The sequence below is a fragment of the Aquarana catesbeiana genome, linkage group LG01, assembly GCF_042186555.1.
Source record: "Aquarana catesbeiana isolate 2022-GZ linkage group LG01, ASM4218655v1, whole genome shotgun sequence".
Lineage (NCBI taxonomy): Eukaryota > Metazoa > Chordata > Amphibia > Anura > Ranidae > Aquarana > Aquarana catesbeiana.
Window position 1 is genome coordinate 268,222,669 of NC_133324.1, and position 12,336 is coordinate 268,235,004.

Genomic DNA, 12,336 nt, shown 5'->3' on the forward strand with positions numbered 1-12,336 from the left:
ACCGCAAGAAAGACTCGTCATCCCATACCATTCCTGATGCACAGCAGGCTCGGTTCTCCACCCAGTATACAAACAAGGCTTTTGAGATACAAAGCATAATAAAAAAAACTGGAGTATTCTTAAACATGACCCTGTGCTAGGCAACAGACTTCCTGATCTTCCCAATAATGTGTTTAGAAAACCTCAGGACCTGAGGAGCTTGGTAGCCCCAAGTAGGGTGAAAAAATCCATTAATAAGTCCACTAGTCTATGGTCAAAAATATTCAACCAAAAAGGGAGTTAGTAGTGTAGTGCATGTATATGTGGCACAGAAAATAAACTGTTGTAGGGAAGGACAGAAGGATCCATCAACTAAAACAATTTATAAACTGTGAAACAGATTATGGTGTATATGGCATTATCTGTCCTTGTAGTTGTCTCTATGTGGGTCAGGCATCCCGCCCCATGAGAGTCCGGTTAGGACGAACACAAATGCGGCATTATTCCAGCACTTCCAAGAAGCCTATCAGGGTATGAGAGTATTCAGGAATGAGTCGATCAGGGGAGATCTAGACGCAGGGAGGAGACACCAGTAGCTATGTAAGTGAGAAGCCTTCTGGATCTTCACTGGAGGCCTCAACGAAGATCCCGAGATACATAAAATAGTGTAAAGTAGCAGTGTATAGTTAGACATAAGATGGGATCCCCATCTAGAAATGATATTCATCTATTACATCTTATCAATTAGTCATCTGTGTGGGAAACTTCGCCCTGGTTTCCTTATGCTAAATATGTCCAATTTTTTCATGCTTTATCGGTACACATCATGCTCCGACAGCTATGTGTTCTCGTTCAGATGTTTCATGTGTATGCATGTGCGTGTGTGTATACATATGTATGCATATATTTGTATATGTGTGTATATATATATATATATATATATATATATATATATATATATATATATATATATATATATGCGTATACATCTCTCTTTTTTGTTATTTACCATTTCTTTAGTTATTTATCAATTTCTTATCAAAGGAATTTTTAATGTTAATTTTATGGAATTCAATTTGTAACTTCAAACTTATACAATGCTATTTTTAATATAATATTATACATATTATATATATGCAGTATCTCACAAAAGTGAGTACACCCCTCACATTTTTGTAAATATTTTATTATATCTTTTCATGTGACAACACTGAAGAAATGACACTTTGCTACAATGTAAAGTAGTGAGTGTACAGCTTGCATAACAGTGTAAATTTGCTGTCCCCTCAAAATAACTCACCACACAGCCATTAATGTCTAAACCGCTGGCAACAAAAGTGAGTACACCCCTAAGTGAAAATGTCCAAATTGGGCCCAAAGTGCCAATATTTTGTGTGGCCACCATTATTTTCCAGCACTGTCTTAACCCTCTTGGGCATGGCTTTCACCAGAGCTTCACAGGTTGCCACTGGAGTCCTCTTCCACTCCTCCATGATGACATCACGGAGCTGGTGGATGTTAGAGACCTTGCACTCCCCCACTTTCTGTTTGAGGATGTCCCACAGATGCAATAGGGTTTAGGTCTGAAGACATGATTGGCCAGTCCATCACCTTTACCCGCAGCTTCTTTAGCAAGGCAGTGGTCATCTTGGAGGTGTGTTTGGGGTCATTATCATGTTGGAATACTGTCCTGTGACCCAGTCTCTGAAGGGGATCATGCTCTGCTTCAATATGTCACAGTACATGTTGGCATTCATGGTTCCCTCAATGAACTGTAGCTCCTCAGTGCCGGCAGCTGCACCATGCTTGACTGTAGGCAAGACACACTTGTCTTTGTACTCCTCACCTGGTTGCCGCCACACACGCTTGACACCATCTGGACCAAATAAGTTGATCTTGGTCTCATCGGACCACAGGACATGGTTCCAGTAATCCATGTCCTTAGTCTGCTTGTCTTCAGCAAACTGTTTGCGGGCTTTTTTGTGCATTTTGTGCCAGAGTAATGGCAGAATTGTCTGCTTCGTTCTCTATGTGAAGTCTACACCAAAATGGCGGACACCATCTACAGCGACTGATGTCATTCCTGCGTGACGGCGGGTGAGCAGAAAGTGACGTCTGGACTGCCCTTCTGGTTTTCTGGAAAGTAAACAAAGTGTCTGAGAGTCTGTATGTGTGTATTACAATCTGCACTATACAATGGGATACTACCATTAAACATATATATATATATATACACATTTTATAGCTATCATCCTAGCCCTGCCCCCCACTGGACCGCCCACAAATAGTGGGTGGGGCCCTGGGCCTCTTTGGGATGTGTGTTATGGATGCACATATGTATTTAAGTAGCTGAAGGAGGCAGAACTACCAGGCTCTGAGGAAGACAGTGTTCCTTAAAATTTCGTCAGCCAGCAGTAGTCCTTGTGTCCACTTCCTTGTCACCTGGAGACTGTTGATATCAGATCGATTCCTATCAGATTAAGGCTTTTATATTGCAGTTTTCCTTCACATGCTTGTGAGTAGTTTTTTATTCATTCTTTTAATAAACTTATCAAAGGATAATGCACAAGGCTGGTGTGCCCTCTTTTTCTTTGTCCCTTTTCTGACTGCTAGGATACCCTTATCCTGGAGGGCAGCAAGGCCTGAGACATTATCCATTTCAAATTCTAGAATACCTGATCAACACACTTCTGCGCAAGAGTATTTGTTTGCTGCATCTGTTTCACGCAGGGCTGGGACCAGGGGGAGGGCAGAGGGGCAGCTGCCCCAGGCACAGTGTTTTTATGTTGGGGGGCAGGGGGCTTCATGGCTACTCTGCCTTTCTATATGCTGATTGTTGTGTACACCAGAGAGGAGTTTGCTGCTGCTGTGCTCCTGTCATTGACCTCACATTGGGCTCTTTACTGCCCCTCCTGGATGTTTGTTGCATGTGCACTCCACCTGTGTGTGCTGTCTGTCCTCTGTACTGTGATGGGCTCCAGCTCAGCCCTGTGTCTCAGCCATCACACCAGGTAACAAGGGATAGGGCAAGGAAGACAATCTTGTTTGTGCCCAGGTGGTGATGGGAAGGACTGTATGTGTGATAGGGGAGCTGTAAGCACAAGTGCGAAGAGCTGTGTGTACATATGAGAGAAAGGGGGACTGTGCATGTACAGGGGAGGAGTGTATGTTCACAGGCTTGGGGAGATGTTCACAGAGGTAAGGGGCTGTGTGTATAGTTGGGGTAGAAGCTGTGTGTGCAGGTGGGGGGCTGTGCGTGTACAAGTTGGGGGAACTCTGTGTGCACAGGTGGGGAGAGTTGTCTGTGTACAGGTGAGGGGGCTCTGTGTAAAGTGATGAGAGGAAGCTGTGTGTACACAGATGGGGGGCTGTGTGTACAGATGGGGGGAGCTGTCTGTAAAGATGGGGGGTGTAAGTTTACAAGTAGGAAGCTGTGTATGTACAGGTATGGATTAAAAGGACTTTGTGTGTATGTGGGGGGTTGGGCTTTTAGGGGGCCCTGTAAGGTAGGCAGTAAGGGACCCCATGATCTCTAATGGTGGCCCTGCTTAATCCACCTTAGCACCTCACACCAAGTGTTCTGGGTTCAGGGCTGGAACAAGGGTGGAGGAGAAGGAGGGACAGCTACCCCCTGCAAGCTGTTATCATGTAAAGGGGGCGGTGCCTGGTGAATTCCTGCCACTACGGGCTGACAGGAATAGTGACAGCATCATCACTACTCTTGTCAACTTAGTGCTGGAAAAGACAAGCCAAATCTACAAAGGAGGAGAAAGTCTGGAGAAGGTGTGGGCTGTGCTTACTGCTCTCACTCAGCTCCTCCCTCACATCACTGCAGTGCTCCTGGATTAGGACTGTGCAGGGTTTGCTCACTACCCCTCTAAATCTTGGATAGATTGTAATCAAAAGATAAAGTCTCTTAGCGCTCACAGTTGGACTTCCAAAGGTCTTACAAAGAACACTAGTGGCAAGGGTGAAAATCCATATGGAAGAAAGAAAATGAGATTGTCAAACTGATGTAAAAAGTACTTATTCCTACAGACGATGTTTCAAGGCTGGCAATGTAATGTGATGATGGCAGGGGCAAATGTTCTATCTTGGTGATCAAAACATAGATAAACAATGAGACAATCAATCATAAAAACAACTGCCTGCAAAAATCATAGGGATGAAACAAAATAAAATTAGACCTTGAAATACATAATATGTAGATGTCTCCTAATGGATAAAATCATCATAAATAATATCCCTAATTGGCAGACACCAGCAAATTTAAAAGATATATAGGGATTACAAAGGGAGAAGTATATAAAGGTATATAAAATATATACAAACCATATATGGAATAAAGGTTAAAATTAAATTATACATTGCAATCATAATAAAATTATAAAATGTCCTATATAGATATGGATATGTGTAAAGTTACATGTCAGAATGAGATATGAGCAGTAGGAACCAGTGTCAGAATTAAATGATAATGTGAGCTTTACCGGTCTAAGGTTCTGATGATATCAAGACCGGTGCAGAGTTCATAGCCCTGCACTGGATGTGGGGACGGGGAGGGACACTCCACTGCTGAAGTGTAGGGGAGCACCATCTGCTGGAGGAGTGGAGAATCAGATAAGTAAAGGTGTTTCTCCTCTCCCCTAGACAAAACAAGCAATTAACCCTTGCAGTGCTGGTGCAGCCCCACAGCAAAGATATAGTAATTTTATACTTTCCCGCATCTGGGTTTTATGTCTCCCAATATTCCCCTGGTCTTTGAGTTAAGAGAAACATTTTTACTAGAGTGTACAAGTTTTTTTTTACAATGATCCTTCATGGACAAGATGTAGAATCTATATAATGGATCATTTTCTCCTAGCAGCTTGGGGTGAGTTAAATTGGTGTCAGATAGTGAGTGTTGCACAATTATTTAAGATCAGTAGGAACTCATAAAGGAACATTTCAACAAGGTGAGAGTTCATTTCTAAAACTAATGGTTGTAATTGCAGTTGCAATAATCATCTTCTGCATTGCTTCTGCTGTTTAAACCACTTGCTGAACGCCTAACTGGGAAAATACCACATCACTTTGACGTTAAATACTGGGGTTATGGCTGCTGCTCGATGCCATAACACCAGTATCATTTTTTTCCCCTCAGGCGCCAGTCTTTCTCATAAAAGTGGTCTGAGTGGCGGATTCTCCGCTTTACGGTGGTTTTCAGGCTTACCTGATGGATCAAAAAGCCCAGAAACCGATCCGGTACTGGCAGCGGCTGGGCATAGAGATGAGCAAAGGGAAGGTGGCCTACGCTCATCTCTATGCCCTACGAGGACATCATGACCTCACTTCCAGTTCTGGCCACATGTAAACAAGGACATTTTTTTTAAGCAAAAGATCAAAAAACATTTTTTTTTATCCTTTGCATTTAAGGGTAGAGGAAAGATTTGGGGTCTTTAGACCCCAGATCTCTCCTTAAAGAGGACCTGTCATGCTGTATTGTTATCGCAAAGGATTTTTACATGAAGTGATCAAAAAATGTCTTTTAAAGGGACAGTGTAAACATTTTAAAAAATATGTTTTTAAAGTGCCCCGTGCCCGCATGCTCACGCACAGTGGTGAATGCAAACGTAGGTCACACCCACATATGTAAGTGTTTTCACCACACATGTGAGGTATTGCCGCAAACATCTGAGCGACAGCACTAATTCTAGCACTAGAGCACAGACTCCCCTGTAACTCTAAACTGGTAACCTTTAGAGATTTTTAAAGCGTTGCCTATGGAGATTTTTAAGTACCATAGTTTGGCACCATTCCACTACCGTGCGCAATTTGAAAGCATGACATGTTAGGTATCTATTTACTCAGAGTAACATCATCTTTCATATTATACAAAAAAATAGGGTACATATTATGTTTTTTTTATGAAATAAAGTGTATTTTTTCCCAAAAACTTGCATTTGAAAAATCGCTGTGGAAAAAATGGTGTGACATAAAAAATTGTAATGACCTCCATTTTATTCTCTAGGGACTCTAGATCAGACATCACAGTCATACAAGATACACTGAGGCTCTAGGCAGAGAGACTAATGCCTAGTAAACATGGGCAGAATGTCAGGAGACATCGGTTCAACAAAAAACGGCCAGCATTTAGCCCTTGTGTATGTCAACCAGTCCAACAAAACCCTGCTTCTGTACAACAAGCATGCTAGATAACCAGAAGCTGGCTGGCTCCCAATCAGCACTAATTGGAGTGTTCTGGCGGGGGGGCCGCCCCCCTGTCAGAAAACAACAGTTCAGCGGGGGGAGATTGCTGTACCAACGTTGGATTGTTAGTACAGTGGCACCGACTGGAGCTGTCAGTTTTAGTGTGTACCAGGCTTAAGAGACTAATGCTAGTACACACGGGCTGAATGTCGGGAGACATCAGCAGGTTCAATAAAAACCGGCTGACATTTGGCCCGTGTGTATGTCAGCTGGTCTGACAGAAGCTGGCTGTTTGGCTGACATACACCCCATTTGGCCAGCTTCTGTCAGGAAAGAGGCAAGTACCAGTCTTGCCAATATCGCTGCCTTCCTTCGTACATGCGTGGTAGAGCGGCACTCCGGCGCATCCCTGGGCACAATACAGCGAAACGGCTATAACGCGTGCGCAATTCGGCTAAACGGCTAATGTTTGTGTGCACTTCAGCGAAACGGCTAGTGTGCGTGCACGATTCAGCGGAACGGCGAACGCATGTACGCAATAGCACGCACAACATGAGCCTCCCACTGGCCTATAAAAGCCACTCTGTGCCATGACCAGATTGCTGGTTTGTCCTTCAGCTCCCCGTGTGTTTCCTGCTTCTTTCCTGATTCTTGATTACCTGTTGTGACCCGGATTGACCTTGACCTGCTCTGATCTCTACCTGCATCTGACCCTCGGCTTGCCTCCCGGACTTCTCCACTTGCTTACTGTGTTTGACCCTCGGCCTGTCTATGGATATTGCTTTCTGTCTCCAGTGATTGACCCTCAGCCTGCTCCTGGACTCTGCTACTGTCTTCAGTGCTCAACCTCTGGCTTGCTCACAGATTTTGCTTTCAGTTACCTATGTTTGACCCTCGGCCTGTTTTAAGGACTTTGCTATCAAACTTCAGTACTAAGTCATCAGCCTGCTGACAGACCAGCTAACAGTCCTTTGCACTAGACTGTTTTTGCCTATATAGAGACTCTTACTAGTCAACGGTGTTTGACCCCCGGCCTGTTGTTGGATCAGCTGTTCATCCTCCTTCTTGAGCTTCAGCATCTTCCAGTCCTGCACAGCTGTCCCCCCTGCTGGTGACCTTCACGTAAGACCTGCCCAGCCTGCTGGTGACTTGTGCCTCTTTGTGCCCTTCACCCCCTGTACCATCTCCAGGAGTGGAGGGCGCTTAGTCGCAAGAGGTTACCGCTCTCAGCATCTCGGCCTCGGTGAGTAACCCTATCTGACAGCTTCTGTCGGACGAGCATGCTGGAAAACCGTCCAACAGAATGACTGAGAGGGCTGATCGGAGTGTTCTGTTGGATTGTTAGTACAGTGGTTCCGACCGGAGCTGTCAGTTTCTATTAGTGTGTACCATGCTTAAGAGACAATTTCCTTGTCCTGTATAAGTACACTTGGAATTGGCAACTAGAAAACAAGGGGAAACCATCTTCCTTTTCTTAACACTTTGTAGGTGTATAGAGTTAGAGTGTGTGAACCGTACAGTAAGTACAAAGTACATTAGTCTATTGACAAACGTACATAAATTGTACTGGTACAGCAACAATGAAAATAGATGGGTTTCACTGGTTGACAGGTAAAATAACCACTTTTTTATACATTGGAATGGAATTTATTTCTGAAAAGTAAACAACATGTGTGGGTTGCTGTGTGCCTCCCTTGGCAACTCTGCTGCTCTAGGCCACGGCCTATGTTAGTTCAGCAGGAATCTGGCCTTGACAAGACATAGAAAACAAAACATAAATGAAAATTGAAAGAAGTTTTAACATTTTTTTACTTCATCCAAAGTAAAAAAAATATGGCTTTATATATACAACATGTACTTTATTCCTGTAAATTTGTACATTAGTTAGTATCAATTTGTACATTAGTTATTAGTTAAACAAATTATTTATTTATTTGCATTTGCACAGCTGTGCCGATTTTAAATGTTAGAACGGTTGCTGGGCTCAGGGGGTGATGGGAATGGGTGCTGGAACATGTTACACCCTAAATATGGGTGTAACATGTAACATGTTCTAGAGGTAAACTTAACATTTAAACCAGAGACAGACTGGCCACCAGCATTTTTTTAGAAGGAGGTGAGCCATAGTAGCCTTTTCAGTACAGAAAAAACATAGGCAAGCAAACTAGTATTTACCTCCTCTACAAGTCATGGGATCTTCTTTTTTCTTTTAATTCCTGAGGCAGGGTACCAACATAAATTGGCAATGTAGCACTATCAGTACATGAATCCCAATACAGGTAAAATCTAAAGATGCAATACTTCTTCCCTACTGGGGGTGCCTTTTCACTCTTTGATTCAGGCAACAGATAATCTAGAAGCACCCCTGACAAAATATAGATGATTTAAAATGAATACTTTTATATAAAAGTAGTGCCATGTCAGAGCTCTAAAAAAATATATCAGTTAATTGGTGCATAGAATTGTATTATTGCAATGGAAAAGAAACTCTTGTATTATAGGTCATTTCAGATCTCTTTTGACATTTGTTTTTATTAGCTGGTTTCTACAGGGGCTAAATTCTCTCACCTTCTCTCACCATTCTGTTTTTGGGTTGGTAAGCTACTCACCAAAATTTTGCATATGAAAACCAGCAGTGTCAATATATACAGTGGAATTGTTGCTATACAAAAGACTTTGTGTTGATTTGGTCAAGCCTGAAGAAGTTACTGTCAGATTTCCATTCTTCCTTGAATTGCACTTTCCTTACGGTATAAGTTATACAATAGATTGGAATTCTGGCAACATCAGTTATTTGATGCAATTTAAAGAGTAATTCCATTCAGTAGATGATTTTGTATTATGCTGTAAACCCATAGCAGCCAATTCTTTTGATGGCTTCAAGCTGTCATCCTTTCCACTCTAAGAAATCTTTACCGGTTGGTGAACTTATTCAAGTTAGATGTTATTTTTTAGAAAGGAGGCATTATCCATGTCAGACTAATTAAGGTAGTGGGGTTACCCATTTGTAGCATTAGATACGCCTACATTTTTTACTAAAGTTAATACAGAAAATAATTTTTGCTATAAGAAAAGAGAGAAAGTGTTCTCCTGATGTAGTAATCTCAGTTATAGCTGTGTATATAACAAGTGTAGGATTACCTTGATAGGTGGCAATGAAATACACTAATGAAAGCCTCCATGATATTTTTAAGCGATCCCTGGCTAAGAATCAAGGAAAACCCCGAGTGTGGTTTCCTACGGTCCCATCTGTTTTATTTCAAATGGTGTGTTCTCTATAGCTACCTAAAGAAATTACAACAGGGCCAGCACATGCACCGACATGCATTTATGACTTTGAGATATATTTAGCAAGTATTTAAGAGGCTTCTTGATGCCTTTCAACAGATAACTGGGCCACCCATTTTAGCAGAATCATAGATTTACACCAGACACTTCTGAAATTCTTCCCAATACCTGAAAAGTGTTTGAAAGCATTTGCGCTTACTTCTATTACAGGCATCAGGCATTTTCCACAGGCTTCTATGAGAAAGCCTTTTTGGGTGAAACATGTCAGGTGGAGCCTGATTGAGTGACGTCACCGCACAAATCTGCCGCCATGACTCATGGCTGTGCTTGGATAAGTTGTATTTCTCGCTGTGTACTTTACTGCTGCTATTGTAAGTGCATTATCCCATTATTAAACATGTTTTAAGCTTACTGTACCATGCGGCTTCTCCCTTCTTTTATATATGTGAATGCTGTTGCTGTGAATACCATTCAATCTGGTTTTATGCTGATGATCTGTACTAGGTGAATGACCCTTTGAGCAGAGTGGTTTTACTACACATGGCAGTCTGCGCTGATGATCCATGCTAAATGGATGGTCCTTTGAGCAAGCTACCCAATTAATACCTTTTTCATGAGCGCATTTAGATCTCCAGTGCTGAGGTCTAATTTATTTGGTAAGCAGCTTTGCATGTCTGGTTTCATTTAAAGCGTTAATTCCAGGTTGTGAGGCAACAAAACACAGAAAATGCCAAGGGGGTGAATACTTTTGCAAGGCACTGTATATCCACTGCATTCTAGTCTAGCCAAGCCTATATCTGACTGCAGGCCGTTCCTGGTGTACGTTTTCAAATACACTTTCAGGCAGGCAGGCAGGCAGGTGATTCAGTGATCTGCAGTGCATAAAATATATATACAGTCTCCTACACATATATATATCCACTGCATTCTAGTCTAGCCAAGCCTATTTTTGACTGCAGGTAGTTCCTGGTGTACGTTTTCAAAAACACTTTTAGGCAGGTAGGCAGGTGATTCAGTGATCTGCAGTGCATAAAATATATATACAGCCTCCTACATATATATCCACTGCATTCTAGTCTAGCCAAGCCTATATCTGACTGCAGGCCGTTCCTGGTGTACGTTTTCAAATACACTTTCAGGCAGGCGATTCAGTGATCTGCAGTGCATAAAATATATATACAGTCTCTTACATATATATATATCCACTGCATTCTAGTCTAGCCAGGCCTATATCTGACTGCAGGTAGTTCCTGGTGTACATTTTCAAATACACTTTCAGGCAGGCAGGAAGGTGATTCAGTGATCTGCAGTGCATAAAATATATATACAGTCTCCTACATATATATATCCACTGCATTCTAGTCTAGCCAAGCCTATATCTGACCACAGGCCGTTCCTGGTGTACATTTTCAAATACACTTTCAGGCAGGCAGGCAGGTGATTCAGTGATCTGCAGTGCATAAAATATATATACAGTCTCCTACATATATATATCCACTGCTTTCTAGTCTAGCCAAGCCTATATCTGACTGCAGGCTGTTCCTGGTGTACGTTTTCAAATACACTTTCAGGCAGGCAGGTGATTCAGTGATCTACAGTGCATAAAATATATATACAGTCTGCTACATATATATATCCACTGCATTCTAGTCTAGCCAAGCCTATATCTGACTGCAGGTCATTCCTGGTGTACGTTTTCAAATACACTTTCAGGTAGGCAGGCGATTCAGTGATCTGCAGTGCATAAAATTTATATACAGTCTCCTATAAATATATATCCACTGCATTCTAGTCTAGCCAAGCCTATATCTGACTGCAGGTCGTTCCTGGTGTATTTTTTCAAATACCCTTTCAGGCAGGCAGGCGATTCAGTGATCTGCAGTGCATAAAATATATATATACAGTCTTCTACAAATATATATCCACTGCATTCTAGTCTAGCCAAGCCTATATCTGACTGCAGGTCGTTCCTGGTGTATGTTTTCAAATACACTTCCTGGCAGGCAGGCAGGTGATTCAGTGATCTGCAGTGCATAAAATATATATACAGTCTCCTACATATATATATATATATCCACTGCATTCTAGTCTAGCCAAGCCTATATCTGACTGCAGCCCATTCCTGGTGTACTTTTTCTAGTAAACTTCAGGCGGTGTTTTGCTAATAAAATTTTACAGCATGTCTGGAAGGCCGCCAAGGAGAGGTAGATGCTCACAGGCCACTAAAAGAGAGTAAGCAGGCTCTGTGTCTACAGCCAACAGTGCTGGTCGTGGACACAGTGCATCCTCAGCACATGGGACACGCTTGCCTTTTTTTTTGGCAGCTGGCCTGTGTTGATCCACAACATGCAGAAGAGTTGGTAGAGTGGATAACTAAGCCGTCCTCATCCTCATCCTCTGTCACCCAGGCTCAGAGCAGTTTGCCTGCCAATGCAGCTGCCAAAGTGGCCTATTCCATCGGCTCAATGTCATCAGTCACTCCTTCCCTATCCCCACCATCACGCACGAAGGAGTCCCCCTAACTGTTCAACCACAGTGTCGGGTACATGCTGCAGGAGGATGCACAGCATTTTGAAGGCTCCAATGGTGGTACCCAGGTTGAGGAAGGCAATAACCTAAGCCCAGAGAGAGGGGGTGCCCAAGAAGGACAAGAAACTGGCAGTCATGTTCCCCCAGCTGCAGCATACTGCCAGGTTTGCTCCAGTGACGAGGAGAGAGGGGATGATGAGGTCACTAACTCTGGGTGCCTGATAGAAGAGATTAGGAGGAGGAGGAGGAGGCACATCTCCAACTAGGCTGGATGCCCTCCAGGGGCTAGCTTAAGGGCAGCCACCCAACTGCATCACACCGCAGAGCTCCTCATGTGCAGGGCGCTGCTGA